The following is an 18,732-nucleotide window of genomic DNA, read 5'->3' on the forward strand; positions in this document are numbered from 1 at the left end:
TCCAACTTGTAGGCAACTTCTCCCATCCGTTCCGAAACACGATACGGTCCTACAAATCTCAGAGCTAACTTTCCCTTAACTCCAAAATGTTCCACTCCTCGCAAAGGCGATACTCGCAGATATGCTCTATCTCCAATTTCGTAAGTTACCTCGCGTTTTGAGTCTGCATAACTCTTCTGCCTAGACTGAGCAATCTTCAGTCTATCACGAATCAATTTAACCTTTTCCTCAGACTCCCTAATCAAGTCTGGTCCAAACAATTGTCGGTCTCCTACCTCATCCCACATCAACGGTGTTCTGCACCTTCGTCCATACAGGGCTTCAACGGTGCCATATTCAATCTGGCTTGGTAGCTATTGTTGTATGAGAACTCCGCGTAAGGCAAATTGTCATCCCAACTAGATCCATAATCTAGCGCATAGGCTCTCAACATGTCCTCCAGAATTTGGTTGACTCTCTCGGTCTGCCCATCTGTCCACGGGTGAAATGTTGTACTGAACTCCAATCTCGTTTCCAAAGTCTGGTGTAACTGATGCCAAAACTTTGAAGTAAACTATGTTCCTCTATCTGATACGATGGTACTCGGAACTCCATGCAAACATACAATCTGCGACATGTATATCTTGGCCAACTTTGCACTGGTATAAGTGGTTTTCACTGGGATGAAGTGAGCCACTTTGGTCAAGCGATCAACTACTACCCATATGGAATCATATCTGGCTTTGGTCCTGGGCAATCCGGTGAAAAAGTCCATGCCCAGTTTATCCCACTTCCATTCGGGTATCGGCATAGGCTGTAAAAGTCCTGCTGGCTGCTGATGTTCTGCCTTCACTCTCTGGCATACATCACAAACATCTATGTACTCAGCAATATCCTTCTTCATACCAGTCCACCAGAAACGTTCCTTTAAATCCAGATACATCTTGGTGTTTTCGGGGTGTATCGAGTAGGGTGAGTCATGAGCCTCTTGAAGTATTAACTTCCTGATCTCTGGGTTATTGGGCACATAAACTCGGTCCTCAAAGCATAAGGTATCGTGCTCATCCTCACGAAAACCTTGGGCCTTTCCTTTGCCCATCTTCTCCTTTATCTCGGCAATCTCCTTGTCATCCTTCTGAGCTTCCCGAATCTTGTCCAGCAACATCGGCTGGACCTCCATTGTTGCAACGAATCCTCTAGGAACTATCTCTAACCGAAGTTCCATGATGTCCTCTACTAAGTCCTTCGGCAGCCCCTTACTCTCAATGATATTAGCATAACTCTTCCGGCTCAAAGCGTCAGCTACGACATTGGCCTTTCCTGGATGATAGTGTAGCTTCATGTCATAATCCTTTATAAGCTCCAACCATCTCCTCTATCTAAGGTTTAGTTCCTTCTGGGTGAAAATGTACTTCAAACTCTTATGATCCGTGTACACATCACAACGGTTTCCTATGAGATAATGTCTCCAGGTCTTCAATGCATGCACTACGGCTGCTAACTCCAAATCATGCGTGGCATAATTCAACTTGTGAGGTTTTAGTTGTCGTGAGGCATACGAAACAACTCTTCTGTCCTGCATAAGCACACATCCAAGTCCTAAGTGAGAGGCGTCGCAATACACTTGGAACTCCTTATGTATATCTGGCAGTGTTAGCACTGGCATTGTAGTTAAATGTTTCTTCAACTCCTGGAAACTTGCCTCGCAATCGTCTGTCCATTTAAAATTAGTATCCTTCTTCAATAGTTCAGTCATTGGCTTCACAATCTTGGAAAAGTTCTCAATGAATCTCCGATAGTACCCTGCGAGTCCAAGGAAACTACGGATCTCGCTAACTGAAGTGTGTGCCAACCGTTCAGTGACTGACTGAATCTTGCTGGGGTCCATTGCTATACCTTCTCCTGATATAACATGTCCAAGGAATCCGACTTCCTTCAACCAAAATTCGCATTTGCTGAACTTGGCATACAACTTGTGTTCCCTGAGTTTCTCGAGAACTAGGCGTAAATGCTCTTTGTGCTCCCCTTCATTCTTCGAGTACACCATAATATCATCAATAAACACCACAACAAACGTGTCCAAATATTCCATGAACACCTTGTTCATCATGCTCATGAAATAGGCAGGGGCATTAGTCAGTCCAAATGACATGACCGTGTACTCGTATAATCCATACCACGTTGTGAACGCTGTCTTTGGTATATCCTTCTCTCGAATCTTCAACTGATGGTATCCTGATCGCAGATCGATCTTCGAGAACACTTTAGCTCCTTGCAGCTAATCGAACGGATCATTGATCATCAGCAGTGGGTACTTGTTCTTAATCGTTACCTCATTCAAGGCTCGATAATCAACAACCATCCTTAGGGATTTATCCTTCTTCTCAACCAAAAGCACAGGGGCTCCCCAAGGTGATGCACTTCTTCAAATGTATCCTTTCTCCAATAACTCCTTGATCTGTTTCTTAATTTCCTCCAGATCATTCACGGGCATCCGATAGGGTCTCTTGGATATTGGCCCGGTACCTGGCAATAGCTCTATCAAAAACTCTATGTCTCTGTCTGGTGCCATGCCTAGTAACTCCTCTGGAAAAACATCCGGGTAATCCTTCACTACAGGTACTTCCTCCTGAACAACTCCCCTAAGGGCATTCACTTGGCTCCTCCTAGGCACATGCCTAGATACATACTTAATCCTTTTTCCCTCCGGGGTGGTGAGATAAATCGACTTACTAGCAGAGTCAATGCTTCCTCCATACTTTCACATCCAGTCCATACCTAATATCACATCCAATCCTTGTGACTCCAAGATAATTAGGTCGGACGGAAAGACATGGGTGCCAATGGTTAGGGGTATCAAGTCGCACCATCGGCTAGCCATGTACTCTACTCCAGGTGAACTCACTAGGAGAGGGGTCCTAAGGGTTTGGGTTGGTATTTTAAACTTATCCACGAATCCCCTTGATATGTATGAATGCGATGCACCGGTATCGAAAAGAACAAGAGCGGTAAATGACTTAACCAAAAACTTACCTATTACCGCGTCCGGCTGCTCTTCAACCTCCTCCACGTTAATGTGGTTAACTTGTCCTTTGTTGAATGGATTAGGCTTCTTCCCAGCGCTCCCATTTCCGTTTCCATTCTTTCCCTCAGGGCACTCTGTGGCGTAGTGTCCAGTCTTCCCGCACTTGAAGCAAGTAACGTGACTTAAGTCCCTTTTGGTGGGTGTGGATGGATTGGGGCGGTTATGATTGTTGTTAGATCCGTTCCCATTCCCATTCTTAGAAACATTGTGGTTATGCGATCCTCCTCCAGTGTGGTTGTGACCTCCATGGTTATGAACAAGTCCTCCCGAGTTCGGGGTTAGGCGAGGCTTCTGTTGAGCTCCTGAGTTATACTTCCCTTGTCCATACTTCCTCTTGCGGCTCTCAATCTGCTGCTGCTTCCCTTCAATCATAAGATCCTTATCTACCAACTCCTGGTAGTTGTTGAAGGTTGCTACCATCAACTGCATGCTCATCTCATCATTCAGCTCTTCCATAAACTTCTCCTACTTCGCGGCATCGATGGCTACATCATTAGGGGCACATCGAGATAACTTTCTAAACTCATCCACGTACTGAGCCACAGTACGGTTCCCCTGACATAGGTTGCGGAACTCACGCTTCTTCATCTGCATAGCTCCAGTTGAGACATGGGCTGTGCGGAAAGCTTGCTGAAACTGGTCCCAAGTGATATTGGCTATAGGAAAGGTGGTTGTGTAATTATCCCACCATGAGGCTACAGGTCCATCCAATTGGTGTGCGGCAAAACACACTCTTTCAGCATCTGTGCAACTTGCGGTGGAAACTCCCTTCCAATACGGCGTAGCCAATCGTCCGCAACTATAGGCTCGGTGCTACTGGAGAACACCGGCGGCTGTAACCTTAGAAAACGGGCTAGGTTGTCCACTGGTGGCGGGTTGTTGTTGTTGTTATTGTTGTTGTTGTTGTTGCCATGGTTCTGAACTAGCAATTGCATCAAAGTATTCTGCTGCTGGATCAACTGGGTGAGCTCTGGTGGGAAAACAAAATCGGGGTCACGTCTCGAAGGTATCTGATGGGTTTAGATGGAAGAGATCAGAATAGAAAAGGGGTCTAATGAGAAAACACTACCCATATGCACATGAGACAAACACAAACATTTCACTCAATCAATCAAGCAAGGGCATACAACGGTCTAGAATTATCGCAAAAATAGTTCAACTACTACTAAATACATGGGGGAATACTAATAACATATGGTGGTCATCTAGAAATTTTGATCGGTGGAAGACTCCATGATGTCTGCTCCAGCTTCGTCTTCAAATTCATCCTCACTAGGATATGAACCGGTATCGTCGATGCTGATGTAGTTGTCCGGGAAAGTGGGGTCGTCGGCTTCTTCTACTGGTGTAGGGCCTCCCATGAATACTCCGATCTTCTTGATTAGGTCGTCATTCTTCTCCAATAGTGTCTTGATTTCCTCCTCATATCCATCGCGTGTAAACTTGAGTTCTTCCTCCAGTTCAATGGTCCTAGTCTTTTCCTTCTTCAAGTCCATCATGTCCGTGCACATCTGGTTCTCTTGGCGTCGAATGTGCTGGTTTAACTCTTGGATGAAAGCTGCATTGGATCTATCCTTCTTGGTGCTGATTACTTCCCATTGCTCATCTCGGTGCCCACATATTTGGTAGATAGTGTCCTTAAGTTCCCTGTTGTAGACTTCTCCAATGCGTCCCATGGTAACGTGGGCTGCCATGCTCTTGCCTAGGCTCCAGGTGGGTGCTTCGAAAGAAAATTCTATGGGTTTAGAAGTTGGCGAGAACGTCCTTCCTGGAACTTGTACTTGAATCATCCAGCGCTCCTCTTCAGGTAAAGTGGCATTGTATGTCCCGGTGAAGCTTGGTATTCCAATGTTCAAGTACCTAGTGACTTCCTTCAGGTGGCGTCCAAATGGTGTGTCATCATCCGGTTGTGCAAACTTATGCTTCATCTCCGCCATCCTAAAGTGTAGAAAATGGAGAGGAGTCGGAAATGAGTAGAGAAGTGTGGCCTATGGTTTAGCTTAGTGGTCGTGTCCTACACTCAGCATGTGCTCTGATACCATCTTGTAGCGACCCGATCTCAGATGGTCAAGTCTCTGTGCTTCAATGTCATCCCTGGATCGGTAATGCTGACACACACAGTACTCAAAGGGTTTATAACAGAGTGGCAATCACACACTTATTACATCGAATGTCTCAAGAGAGAACTTATTACAATAATATGCCTTAAGGCCATCTAATGCGATAACAGCGGAAGGCTTGGAACATAAAGTGAGTCCATCAACTCCAATGGTATAGTTGAGCTGCATGGCAACGACCTAACGAACCATACTCCTTGTTTGAAAAGTCCACAACATAATACGTTGCAGCCCGAAAATGGGTCAGCACATGGAATATGCTGGCAATGTAACACAGTAGAGCAAGAGTAGAATAATGCTATCACTACATGCATATTTGGCTGGTGGAAAGCTCTATGGTTATAGTTTTTGCGAAAAGCCAATTTTTTCCTACAACAAAGGAATAGGTTTTAATTTAACTATCATGGTAGTTGAGCAAACATTGAGAAGGTTCCTCCAACTCAATCCCAATTAAAGTGGTTAACAACCCAAAAGTATTAATTAAGAGTGATGAGATACATGTGATAACCCAAGTACTAGATACTCAAGATTCGTCCATAACCCGGGACATGGCTAACCATGATTAGATTGTACACTCTGCAGAGGTTTGCGCACTTTTCCCCACAAGACTCGATCTCCTCCATTGGATTTCTTGCACTACATGGTGTTTGATAAACGGATGACCGAGACACAGTCTTTCAGAAATATTAACTCTCTACTCCGGACAGACCATACCAAACCTACAGCCCACTACCTGCTGATCTGCCTCTTCATGAGCTTCATGTAACTTAGTCAACTATGCTAGAGCCCATAATAGCTTGTGGATGCACACGGAAGTTTCTAGCATGAATAATCTGAGTTCCCTTTGAGCCTGGGTGGCGGTCCATAGGAAGATCACACGGGTACTCCAGGATTTCCAAAAATACAGGCAACACTGGGTACTCCAGGTGCCTTAATCCACCGAGATGTGTATTTAAGTTGCCACCTTAAGTTGAACCATTAATTAACTGTAACATCCCAAATTTTCAATTTGGAATGTTATACATTAGGTCATCATGCATATCATATTTTATTTTGCTTTTGGTTTTGATCCTAGAAAATCCTACGCAACTCAAGGACCCACGGAGAGAGTTGGGGATTTCGTTACTTACATATTTGAGTTTTCTCAAATTATGTAAACAGGATCATTTGATTTAATTTATTTTATCATCAATTATTTCTATTACAAAAATATGAGAGAGGGAATAAAATGACTTTCCCAAAATATAGAAATATTGAGGATTTAATAAAAAAATCAAATAAGATTTATTTTGGAGTTTTTCGGTATTTTTATTTGAATTTAGGAAAAATGCACGTTTTTCATTTATTTGAATTTAGGAAAAATGCGCGTTTTTCAAAGTTGTAGTTTGGGCCCAGATAAATGTTCACTTTATCGGGCTTGACTTTAGAAACCCAAGAAAATTTATTTTGTGAATTTTTGGAGTCCATTTAGTATTTCTTTTTATTTTTCTTCCGAGCGGAATTATTAAAAAAAACGCGGAACCGACTATGGGCCGTACTCGGCCAGGACTCCGCCTGGCCGGGGCCTTTATAAGGCGCGCCCGAGGCCCGAGCCGAGCCAGCCAAAACCATAACTATAGCCCAGCCCCGCCGCCGCCGCCGGAGCAGCGCGCCGCCCGAGGTTCGCCACCGCCTTGTTTTCCATGCCGTTTAAAAAAAATTCTGTTCGTCGTTTTTCTTTTTCGTTGGATTTTTTGCGGTTATTTTCTGATCGCGATTTCTGATCCGATTTTCGTTTTAGTATAACTTTTCGCTCGTTTATCGGAATCAGGCAATTCAAGCGCCTGGAGTTTCGTCTCGAAACCCTCTTTCTGAATAATCAACTTAAACATGTTTTTGCTACTGTAAAATTTGCCCTAGATCCAGATTACTAGAACGAAGTTGTTTTCTTTCGCCGTTTGATTTCTTTTGCTTCATTCGATTTGATTCTTTTTGCCAACCAGGGTTCTTAAGTTGAACTTTCTGGTTAGATTTCTATTTGAGTTTTACCTGTGCATTAGATGAGTACTTATTGTATGATTGTTGTTTGTCTGTGATAGAATACCCGGAGTGCGCCGCCTGTTACTTCGAATCTCTAGGTTTCGCGGATCATCAGCAAGGCAAGTAACACTTTGATCATACCTTTTTCTACAACCCAGTTTTATTGCATTAGATCAATTTTCACACATTGCACGATTAGGATCTAATTAAATTGTGGGATGGGAAGTAGATGAGGCAGTACCTATTACCTGTTTATTATCAAACCTTTGGGAGTTACTTCTACGTTTGCTTATTATGCCATGCTATGCTAGTAGACGTGGATTGGGTGATTGAAATCCATGACAGGTGTGAGATTGATAATTAATGGTTTATCTATGGTGGCAACTTAAACACACATCTGGGTGGATTGAGGCACCTGGGGTTTCCAGGACTTGCCTGTTTTTCTTTTAGACCGCCACCCAGGCTCAAAGGGATCATGAGATTATTCATACTAGAAACTTCTGTGTGCAGCCACAAGCCATTATGGGCTCTGGCATAGTTGAATAAGTTGTGCGAACTCTTACAGTGGTAGACTAGCAGATGTAGGGGATGTAGGTGGTATAGTCTACCCGATCGTAAGGTGCTAGCGCTTCTAAAAGACTATGTCTCGGTCATCCGTCTTCTCAAACACCCTGTAGTGCGAGAAACCAAACGGAGGCGATCGAGTCTTGTGGGGAAAAGTGCGCAAACCTCTGCAGAGTGTAATAAACTAATCATGATTAGCCGTGTCCCCGATTATGGACATCTTGAGTATCTAGTACTTGGATTTTCATGTGAATCTCAACATGTTACTCTAAAGTTAATTTTGTTGGGTTTAATGATGTTACTTTAATTGGGATTGAGAATGCTGTCAACCATTCTCAATGTTTAACAACCACCATGATACTAATTAAATTTATTCCTTTGAAGTAGAGAAAAATTGGCTTTACGCAAAAACTGTAACCATAGAGCTTTCCACCAGCCAAATATGCATATAGTATAGCTGTTGCATTCCATTACTCTCTATGTGTTACCTTGCCAGCATATTCCATGTGCTGACCCGTTTTCGGGCTGCAACGTTAATGTTGCAGACTTTTCAGACGACGATTAAGGAGTTTTTAGGTCGTGGTTCTATACTCAGTGATGCCGTTGGAGTTGATGGACTCACTTATCTTCCAAGCCTTCCGTTGTTATCGTTATTAGATGGCCTTAAGCCATATTTATTGTAATAAGCTCTCTGTTGAGACACTCGATGTAATAAGTGTGTGATTGCTACTCTGCTATAAATCCTCCGAGTACTGTGTGGTGTCAGCATTACTGATCCAGGGATGACAGCGGAGCACAGAGATCAGACTGTTTGAGGTCTGGTCGCTACAGAGATGGTATCAGAGCACACGCTGACTGTAGGACACGACCACTAAGCTAAAGACCTAGATCACTACTCACTCTCTTCTCTTCTGACTTCTCATCTTTTCTACTCTTTAGGTTGGCGGATGCAAGGAACAAGTTCACACAACCATATGAAGATACACCCTTTGGACGCCACTTGAAGGAAGTCACTAGATACCTGAACATAGGAGTACCAAGCTTCACGGGAATCTTCAACGCCACTTTACCTGAAGAAGAGCGCTAGATGATTCAAGTTCAAGTTCCAGGAAGGACGTTCATGCCAGTCACTGAGCCCATAGAGTTTTCTTTTGATGCACCAACTTAGAGTCTAGGAAAGAGCATGGCAGCTCACATCGCCATGGGACGCATTGGAGAAGTCTACCGCAAGGATCTTAAGGATACTATCTACCAGATTTGTGGGCGCCGAGATGAACACTGGGAGATGATTAGCACCAGGAAGGATAGATCAATCGCAGCTTTTATCCAGGAGTTAAAACCAGCACATTCGACGACAGGAGAATCAGATGTGCGCCGACATGATAGATCTGAAGAAGGCTAAGACTAGAATCAAGGAACTGGAGGAAGAACTCAAGGCTACACGTGAAGATTATGAAGAAGAAATTGAAGTATTGGTGGATAGAATGCCGACCTAACTATGAAGATAGCGGTATTTATGGGAGGCCCGACACCAGTAGATGAAGACGAAGAACCCAAAGAGATTAGCCCGGAAGACTACTTCATCATTGACGACACCGACTCGGAACAAGATAGTAGCGATGATGACTATGTGGATGAAGCAGGAGCAGATATCATGGAGTCTACAACCATAGAATATTTCTAGTAGACCCCCTCATCAGTAGTAGTAGTCCACCATGTAAATATAGTAGTCCGAGCACTTTGCGATAGTTAGATCGATTGTATGCCTTTGTTTGATTGATTGAAGTGAATTGTGTGCTTTTGCCTCATGTGCATATGGGTAGTGTTTTCTCTTTAGACCCCCTCTATTCTTATATCTCGTCTTTTCTAAAACCCTCAGATGCCTCCGAGACGTGACCCCGGATTTGCCTTTCCGCCGGAGCTCACCCAGTTGATCCAGCAGCAGAACACCTTGATGCAGTTGCTAGTTCAGAATCAGAATCAGGGGAACAATAACAACAACCCACCACCACCACCACCTGTTGACCACTTAGCCCGTTTTCTTAGGCTAAATCCGCCGGTGTTTTCCAGTAGCACCGAGCCGATAGTAGCAGATGATTGGCTCCGCAAGATAGCTAGGGAGTTGACCACAGCAGGATGCACAGATGTGGAGAAGGTTAAGTTTACCGCACATCAGTTAGAAGGACCCGCAGCATCCTGGTGGGAGTATTTCACAGCTACTTTCCCAGTCGACACTGTCACATGGGACTAGTTTCAGTAGGCTTTTCGTACTGCCCATGTTTCAGCAGGAGAAATGGCCATGAAGAAGCATGAGTTTCGTAACATGCGCCAAGGAGGACGGACAGTTGGCCAGTATGTGGAGGAGTTTAGTAAGCTAGCACGTTATGCCCCATATGACGTTGCTACGGATGCAGCTAAGCAGGAGAAATTTCTGGAAGGACTGAATGATGAGTTGAGTATGCAGTTGATGGTAGCCACCTTCAACAACTACCAGGAGTTGGTAGACCGTGCTCTTATGATTGAAGGGAAGCAGCAGCAAATTGAGAACCGCAAGAGGAAGTATGGACAAGGAAAGTATAATTCAGGTGCTCAGCAGAAGCCACGTTTTACCCCTAGGCCGGGAGGACATTTTCAGCATACCCATGGAGTAGGTAGCTCGCACAATCACAATGGCACCAAGAATGGTAATGGGAATGGAGGAAGCAATGGACAGAACCGCAACACCCCATCAACCCCAGCCAAGAAGGACTTGAGCCATGTCACTTGTTATAAGTGTTCGAAGCCAGGACATTATGCAAATGAATGTCCTGAAGGCCAAAATGGCAATGGAAGTTCTGGGAAGAAGCCGAACCCTTTCAACAGGGGACAGGTGAACCACGTTAGTGTGGAGGAGGTTGAAGCTCAGCCTGATGCAGTAATAGGTAAGTTTTTGGTTAAGTCATTTACTGCACTAGTTCTTTTTGATACTGGTGCATCGCATTCATACATCTCGAGGGGATTTGTGGATAAGTATAACCTACCAACCCAAGCCCTTAGGTCACCCATGTTAGTAACCTCGCCAGGAGCAGAATATGTGGCTAGTCTATGGTGTGATCGGTTACCATTAAGGATTGGTAACTATGTTTTTCCCTCAGACCTAATAGTATTGGAATCTCAAGGATTGGATGTGATATTAGGCATGGATTGGTTATCAAAGTATGAAGGGAATATTGAGTGTGCTAGTAAGTCAATTTTGCTTACCACACGAGAAGGGAGAAGGATCAAGTATGTATCCCGGTATGTACCAAAGAGGACACAAGTAAATTCCTTATCAGGAGTTGTGCAGGAGGAAGTACCAGTGGTAAAGGATTTTCCTGATGTATTTCCCGAAGAGTTGCCAGGCATGCCACCGGATAGAGACATTGAGTTTTTGATTGAGCTATTGCCACGCACTGGGCCAATATCAAAGAGACCATATAGGATGCCAGCAAAGGATTTGGTGGAAATTAAGAAGCAGATTAAGGAGTTACTAGATAAGGGATATATTCGCCCAAGTTCTTCGCCTTGGGGATCACCAGTACTTCTAGTAGAGACGAAGGATGGATCGTTAAGGATGGTTGTTGACTATCGAGGATTGACTGAAGTAACAATCAAGAACAAGTACCCGCTACCAATGATCAATAATCTGTTTGATCGATTGCAAGGAGCTAAAGTGTTTTCCAAGATCGATTTGCAATCAGGGTACCATCAGTTGAAGATTCGAGAGCAGGACATATCTAAGACAACATTCACCACAAGATATGGATTATATGAGTATACCGTTATGTCATTTGGACTGACTAACGCGCCTGCCTATTTTATGAACATGATGAACAAAGTGTTTATGGAGTTTTTGGACAAGTTCGTCGTGGTTTTCATTGATGATATCCTGGTTTATTCGAAGAATGAAGAGGAGCATAAGGAGCATTTGCGTTTGGCACTTGGAAAGCTCAGAGAACATCAATTATATGCCAAGTTCAGCAAATGTGAATTTTGGTTGAAGGAAGTAGGATTCCTCGGACATGTTATATCTGGAGAAGGTATAGCAATAGATCCCGCTAAAGTTGAAACCGTGACCAAGTGGGAAGCCCCAACTACCGTTGGAGAGATCCGGAGTTTTCTTGGACTCGCAGGATACTACCGGAGGTTTATTGAGAATTTCTCAAAGATCGCGAAACCTATGACGGAGTTGCTGAAGAAGGATACGAAGTTCAAATGGACTGAGGAGTGTGAGGCAAGTTTTCAGGAATTGAAGAAACGTTTGGTTACCTCACCAGTGTTGATTTTGCCAGATCAAACCAAGGACTATGAGGTGTATTGCGACGCTTCACGTCGAGGACTTGGAGCAGTGCTTATGCAGGAAGGGAGAGTTGTTTCGTATGCTTCACGACAACTGAAGCCTCACGAATTGAATTATTCTACGCATGATTTGGAGTTAGCAGCCGTAGTGCATGCATTGAAGACATGGAGTCATTTCCTCATTGGAAATCATTGTGAGGTGTACACGGATCATAAGAGTCTGAAGTACATTTTCACGCAGAAGGAGTTGAACCTCAGACAAAGGAGATGGTTGGAGCTCATCAAGGATTATGATATGAAATTACATTACCATCCCGGAAAAGCTAATGTGGTAGCTGATGCATTAAGCCGCAAGAACCATGTCAATACGTTAATGACGGGAGAAATACCCAAGGAGTTAGCAGAAAATCTTCATGAACTATGTTTGGAAATAGTTCCGAGAGGCTATGTAGCAGCGTTGGAAATTCAGTCAACTTTGATGGACAGAATCAGGGAAGCTCAGAAAACTGACAAAGAGATTGCCGCTATAAAGGAGAAACTGAGCAAGGGAAAAGCTAAAGGATTTCATGAGGATGAGCACGTCACCCTATGGTTTGAAGACCGTGTTTACGTGCCCAATGACCCGGAGATCAGAAAGTTGATTCTGCAAGAGGCACATGATTCACCGTATTCGATTCACCCAGGAAATACCAAGATGTATTTGGATTTGAAGGATATTTTCTGGTGGACCGGAATGAAAAAGGATATTGCAGAGTATGTAGCAGTTTGTGACATATGTCAGAGAGTAAAGGCAGAGCATCAGAAGCCAGCAGGATTGTTGCAACCATTGCCGATACCCGAATGGAAGTGGGATAAGCTAGGCTTGGATTTTATCATGGGATTACCAAGGACTCGTTCAGGCTATGACTCGATTTGGGTCGTAGTTGATCGATTGACGAAGGTAGCACATTTCATCCCAGTAAAGACCACTTACACCAGTGCTAAGTTGGCAAAGATATATATGACCAGGATCGTATGTTTGCATGGAGTTCCGAGGAGTATTGTATCAGACAGAGGAACCCAGTTTACCTCAAAGTTCTGGAAGCAGTTGCATGAGACTTTGGGTACTAGGCTAGAATTTAGTACAACTTTTCATCCGCAGACAGGTGGACGGACCGAGTGAGTCAATCAGATTTTGGAGGATATGCTGAGAGCTTGTGCGCTAGATTATGGATCTAGTTGGGACGATAATTTACCATATGCAGAGTTCTCTTACAATAATAGCTATCAGAGCAGTTTGAAGATGGCCCCTTTCAAAGCTCTGTATGGAAGGAGGTGCAGGACACCGTTGTCATGGGACGAAGTTGGAGACCGCCAGTTGTTTGGACCAGATTTGATTAAGGAGTCTGAACAGAAGGTGAAGTTGATTCGCGATAGGCTCAAGGTAGCCCAATCCAGGCAGAAGAGCTACGCAGATTCTAAACGCAAAGAGACAGTTTACGAAGTCGGAGATAGAGCTTATCTTCGAGTATCCCCACTTCGAGGGATTAAGCGCTTTGGAGTTAAGGGGAAGTTAGCACCATGATTTGTAGGGCCATATCGAGTTTTGGAGCGTATGGGAGAAGTGGCCTACAAGTTGGAATTGCCAGAAGGATTAACAGGAGTTCATGATGAGTTCCACGTTTCTCAGTTGAAAAAAGTGTCACGCGGAGATGGCTGACATACCTTTGAGAGACACAGTGCCATTGGAAGCAATTCAGTTGGATAACAATTTGACCTATGAGGAAAAACCAGTCAAGATTCTTGAGTTTGCCAGCCGAGTTACTCGTAGCAAGGTTATCAAGTTTTGCAAAGTTCAGTTGAGCCACCACACGGAGGATGAAGCCACCTGGGAGCGAGAGGAAGATTTACTCAAAGACCACCCTCACCTATTTTCTAGCCAACCCGAATCTCGAGGGCGAGATTCATCTTAAGGGGGGTAGGTTTGTAACATCCCAAATTTTCAATTTGGAATGTTATACATTAGGTCATCATGCATATCATATTTTATTTTGCTTTTGGTTTTGATCCTAGAAAATCCTACGCAACTCAAGGACCCACGGAGAGAGTTGGGGATTTCGTTACTTACATATTTGAGTTTTCTCAAATTATGTAAACATGATCATTTGATTTTATTTATTTTATCATCAATTATTTCTATTACAAAAATATGAGAGAGGGAATAAAATGACTTTCCCAAAACATAGAAATATTGAGGATTTAATAAAAAAATCAAATAAGATTTATTTCGGAGTTTTTCGGTATTTTTATTTGAATTTAGGAAAATGCGCGTTTTTCAAAGTTGTAGTTTGGGCCCAGATAAATGTTCACTTTATCGGGCTTGATTTTAGAAACCCGGGAAAATTTATTTCGTGAATTTTTGGAGTCCGTATAGTATTTCTTTTTATTTTTCTTCCGAGCGGAATTATTAAAAAAACGCGGAACCGACTATGGGCCGTACTCGGCCAGGACTCCGCCTGGCCGGGGCCTTCATAAGGCGCGCCCGAGGCCCGAGCCGAGCCAGCCAAAACCCTAACCCTAGCCCAGCCCCGCCACCGCCGCCGCCGCCTGCCGCCGCCGCCGCCGGAGCAGCGCGCCGCCCGAGGTTCGCCGCCGCCTTGTTTTCCATGCCGTTTAAAAAAATTATGTTCGTCGTTTTTCTTTTTCGTCGGATTTTTCACGGTTATTTTCTGATCGCGATTTCTGATCCGATTTTTGTTTTAGTATAACTTTTCGCTCGTTTATCGGAATCAGGCGATTCAAGCGCCTGGAGTTTCGTCTCGAAACCCTCTTTCCGAATAATCAACTTAAACATGTTTTTGCTACTGTAAAATTTGCCCTAGATCCAGATTACTAGAATGAAGTTGTTTTCTTTCGCCGTTTGATTTCTTTTGCTTCGTTCGATTTGATTCTTTTTGCCAACCAGGGTTCTTAAGTTGAACTTTCAGGTTAGATTTCTATTTGAGTTTTACCTGTGCATTAGATGAGTACTTATTGTATGCTTGTTGTTTGTCTGCAATAGAATACCCGAAGTGCGCCGCCTGTTACTTCGAATCTCTAGGTTTCGCGGATCATCAGCAAGGCAAGTAACACTTTGATCATACCTTTTTCTACAACCCAATTTTATTGCATTAGATCAATTTTCACACATTGCATGATTAGGATCTAATTAAATTGTGGGATGGGAAGTAGATGAGGCAGTACCTATTACCTGTTTATTATCAAACCTTTGGGAGTTACTTCTACGTTTGCTTATTATGCCATGCTATGCTAGTAGACGTGGATTGGGTGAGTGAAATCCATGATAGATGTGAGATTGATAATTAATGGTTTATCTAAGGTGGCAACTTAAACACACATTTGGGTGGATTGAGGCACCTGGGGTTTCCAGGACTTGCCTGTTTTTCTTTTGGACCGCCACCCAGGCTCAAAGGGATCATGAGATTATTCATACTAGAAACTTCCGTGTGCAGCCACAAGCCATTATGGGCTCTGGCATAGTTGACTAAGTTGTGCGAACTCTTACAGTGGTAGACTAGCAGATGTAGGGGATGTAGGTGGTACGGTCTACCCGATCGTAAGGTGCTAGCGCTTCTAAAAGACTATGTCTCGGTCACCTGTCTTCTCAAACACCCTGTAGTGCGAGAAACCGAACGGAGGCGGTCGAGTCTTGTGGGGAAAAGTGCGCAAACCTCTGCAGAGTGTAATAAACTAATCATGATTAGCTGTGTCCCCAGTTATGGACATCTTGAGTATCTAGTACTTGGATTTTCATGTGAATCTCAACATGTTACTCTAAAGTTAATTTTGTTGGGTTTAATGATGTTACTTTAATTGGGATTGAGAATGCTGTCAACCATTCTCAATGTTTAACAACCACCATGATAGTAATTAAATTTATTCCGTTGAAGTAGGGAAAAATTGGCTTTACGCAAAAACTGTAACCATAGAGCTTTCCACCAGCCAAATATGCATATAGTATAGCTGTTGCATTCCATTACTCTCTATGTGTTACCTTGCCAGCATATTCCATGTGCTGACCCATTTTCGGGCTGCAACGTTAATGTTGCAAACTTTTCAGACGACGATTAAGGAGTTTTTAGGTCGTGGTTCTATACTCAGTGATGCCGTTGGAGTTGATGGACTCACTTATCTTCCAAGCCTTCCGCTGTTATCGTTAGTAGATGGCCTTAAGCCATATTTATTGTAATAAGCTCTCTTTTGAGACACTCGATGTAATAAGTGTGTGATTGCTACTCTGCTATAAATCCTCCGAGTACTGTGTGGTGTCAGCATTACTGATCCAGGGATGACACCGGAGCACAGAGATCATACTGTTTGAGGTCTGGTCGCTACATTAACAAACTCATATATGTCATGGATTTCACTCAAACCCAAACAACGTCTACGAGCATAGCATAGCAATATAAGCAACGCGTAGAAGTAACTCCCCAGGGTTTGAATGTAACAGGGTAATAGGTTCTACCTCAACAACTACTTCCCAACCCACAAGTTAATGACATCCTTATCATGCAATGTTTGAGGATTGGTACTAATGCATAAAAACTGGGTGATAAAGGAATATGATCAAAGTGTTACTTGCCTTGCTGACGATCTGCGAAACCTAGAGACTCGTAGTAGCACGCTTCGCACTCCGGGTGTTCTATCGCAAACAAACAATAACATACATAAGCAACAAGCAAAGAATGCGCAAGCAAAACTCAAATAAAAGAGGTTGACCAGAAAGTTCAACTTAAGAACTCCGGTTAGCAAAAGAATCAAATCAAACGGAGCAACGAAACTTAACCGGCGAAAGAAACAAGATCCATTTACTAATCTGGACCTAGGTCAAATTTTACAGTAGCAAAAACTTGTTCAAGTTGATTAAACAGAAAGAGGGTCTCGAGACGAAGATCTAGGCACTTGAATCGCCGGATTCCGACTAACGAGCGAAAAGATAAACAGAAACTAAGATCGGATCAGAAATCGTGATCGAGAATAATCGCGGATAAATCCGATAAAAGAAAACTGACAAACAGACTAACGAACGAGCGTTCATTAGCTGTAACTAATGGCGAAGAACCGTTCATTAAAATGAACGTACGAACGAATGTCCGCTAAACAGGAAAACCGAAAAAAACCAGCGATAAAAAAAAACGAATCTAGGGTTTCTAAAAAGGGACATTTACAATTGTGCCTCTAACTGGAACCCACTACTCAGATTTGCCCCTAATTTCCAAGCATGCTCAAATTTGCCCCTCCGCCGTTAGCTGCACTTATAGAATTGCCCTTTCGTGCCATCACCGTCCGGTCAAATGACTTTTACCGTTGTCTGAACGTTTGCTGGACATTTTACACCTGACTCCATGTGTCACTTACAGGTGGGACCCATTCTAAAAAGATAAATACAAAAAACTCTTCCTGTCACACTCTCTCACACACTTAAATGTGGGGCCAAACTAAAAAAGAAAAAAAACCTTTCTCTCACACAACCCCCTATCTCTCCCTGACATGTCGGCCATGGGACCCACTGTCAGGGTCAACACCCGCCCTTGCCTGTTCATGGCGAGACTTGGCAACTCCGGTGCCCGTCGCCAGCGAGGGGCGGGCGTGCCTGCGTGTGAGGGCCATGGGGGTAAGCTCTAGGTGGTCTAGCAGGGGAGTGCTGGAGGTCGAGCAGGGACGGCCGGGGTATTGGTCATGCCCGAGGCCAGCGGCGGCGGCCATCGAACCTACGTGTCAGGGGGTTGGAAAGCACGGGAAAGAGGGGATCGAGGTGCATCAGCATCAGAGGCTCTCCACGAGCATGCCAAAGTGGTCTAATGTGTAGGGGATGGCCGATGGAGAGCACATGGACCTTGTCTACGGCCGCCGGAGCAAGGCATCGTGGTGAGGGGGCCGGACGAAGAAGAGCTCACCTGCGACCTGTCTGGCAGATCCGCAACACCATATGGGTCTCCTGGACGGTAAGGGGGCACCAGGGGACCTCGTACAACGGTGAATCGAAGATGGCGGCCGGCGGGCAGAGGCAATGGAGATGGCGTCAGTTGCAGTGTTGTAGGGCACCCGAGGTCTCGATCTTAGGCATGCGGATGCTCTATATGACGGCGAGCTTTTTAGACATGGCTGTATGGTTTCTCGGCGTCGTTGGCCACGTGAACGGAGGCGCTCAGGTGAGCAGGCGAGCGACATGCCCATGGCCTCCGTAGAGGAAGAAAATGACCAGCCAATGGGCTGGGATGGCCGGGCTGTCCTGGGCCGAAAGGTAAGCCTGCCCTCTTTTTATTTTTTTCTTAATTTCTGTTTTATTTTTTTCCAGGGGCAAAAATGTCCAACAAATGCCCAGAAAATGGTCAAAGCCCTTTGATATGACGGAAACGACACGGAGGGGCATTTCTATAAGGATACTTGATGGCAGAGGGGCAAATTTGAGCATGCTTCAAAATTAGGGGCAAAACAGAGTAGTGGGTTCCAGTTAGGGGCACAAATGTAAATGGCCCTTCTAAAATAACCGAACGTTTAAAAAAACAGGTGGCTCAGAACCTGCGTGGTACCTCCGGCGAGGGGCTCCGGCGAGGCGGGGCGGCGGGGCGGCGGCAGCAAGCGCGGGCGGCGGCTAGCGCGGGCGGCGGC

Source organism: Triticum dicoccoides, chromosome 7A (genome assembly GCF_002162155.2).
Source record: "Triticum dicoccoides isolate Atlit2015 ecotype Zavitan chromosome 7A, WEW_v2.0, whole genome shotgun sequence".
NCBI classification, from domain to species: domain Eukaryota; kingdom Viridiplantae; phylum Streptophyta; class Magnoliopsida; order Poales; family Poaceae; genus Triticum; species Triticum dicoccoides.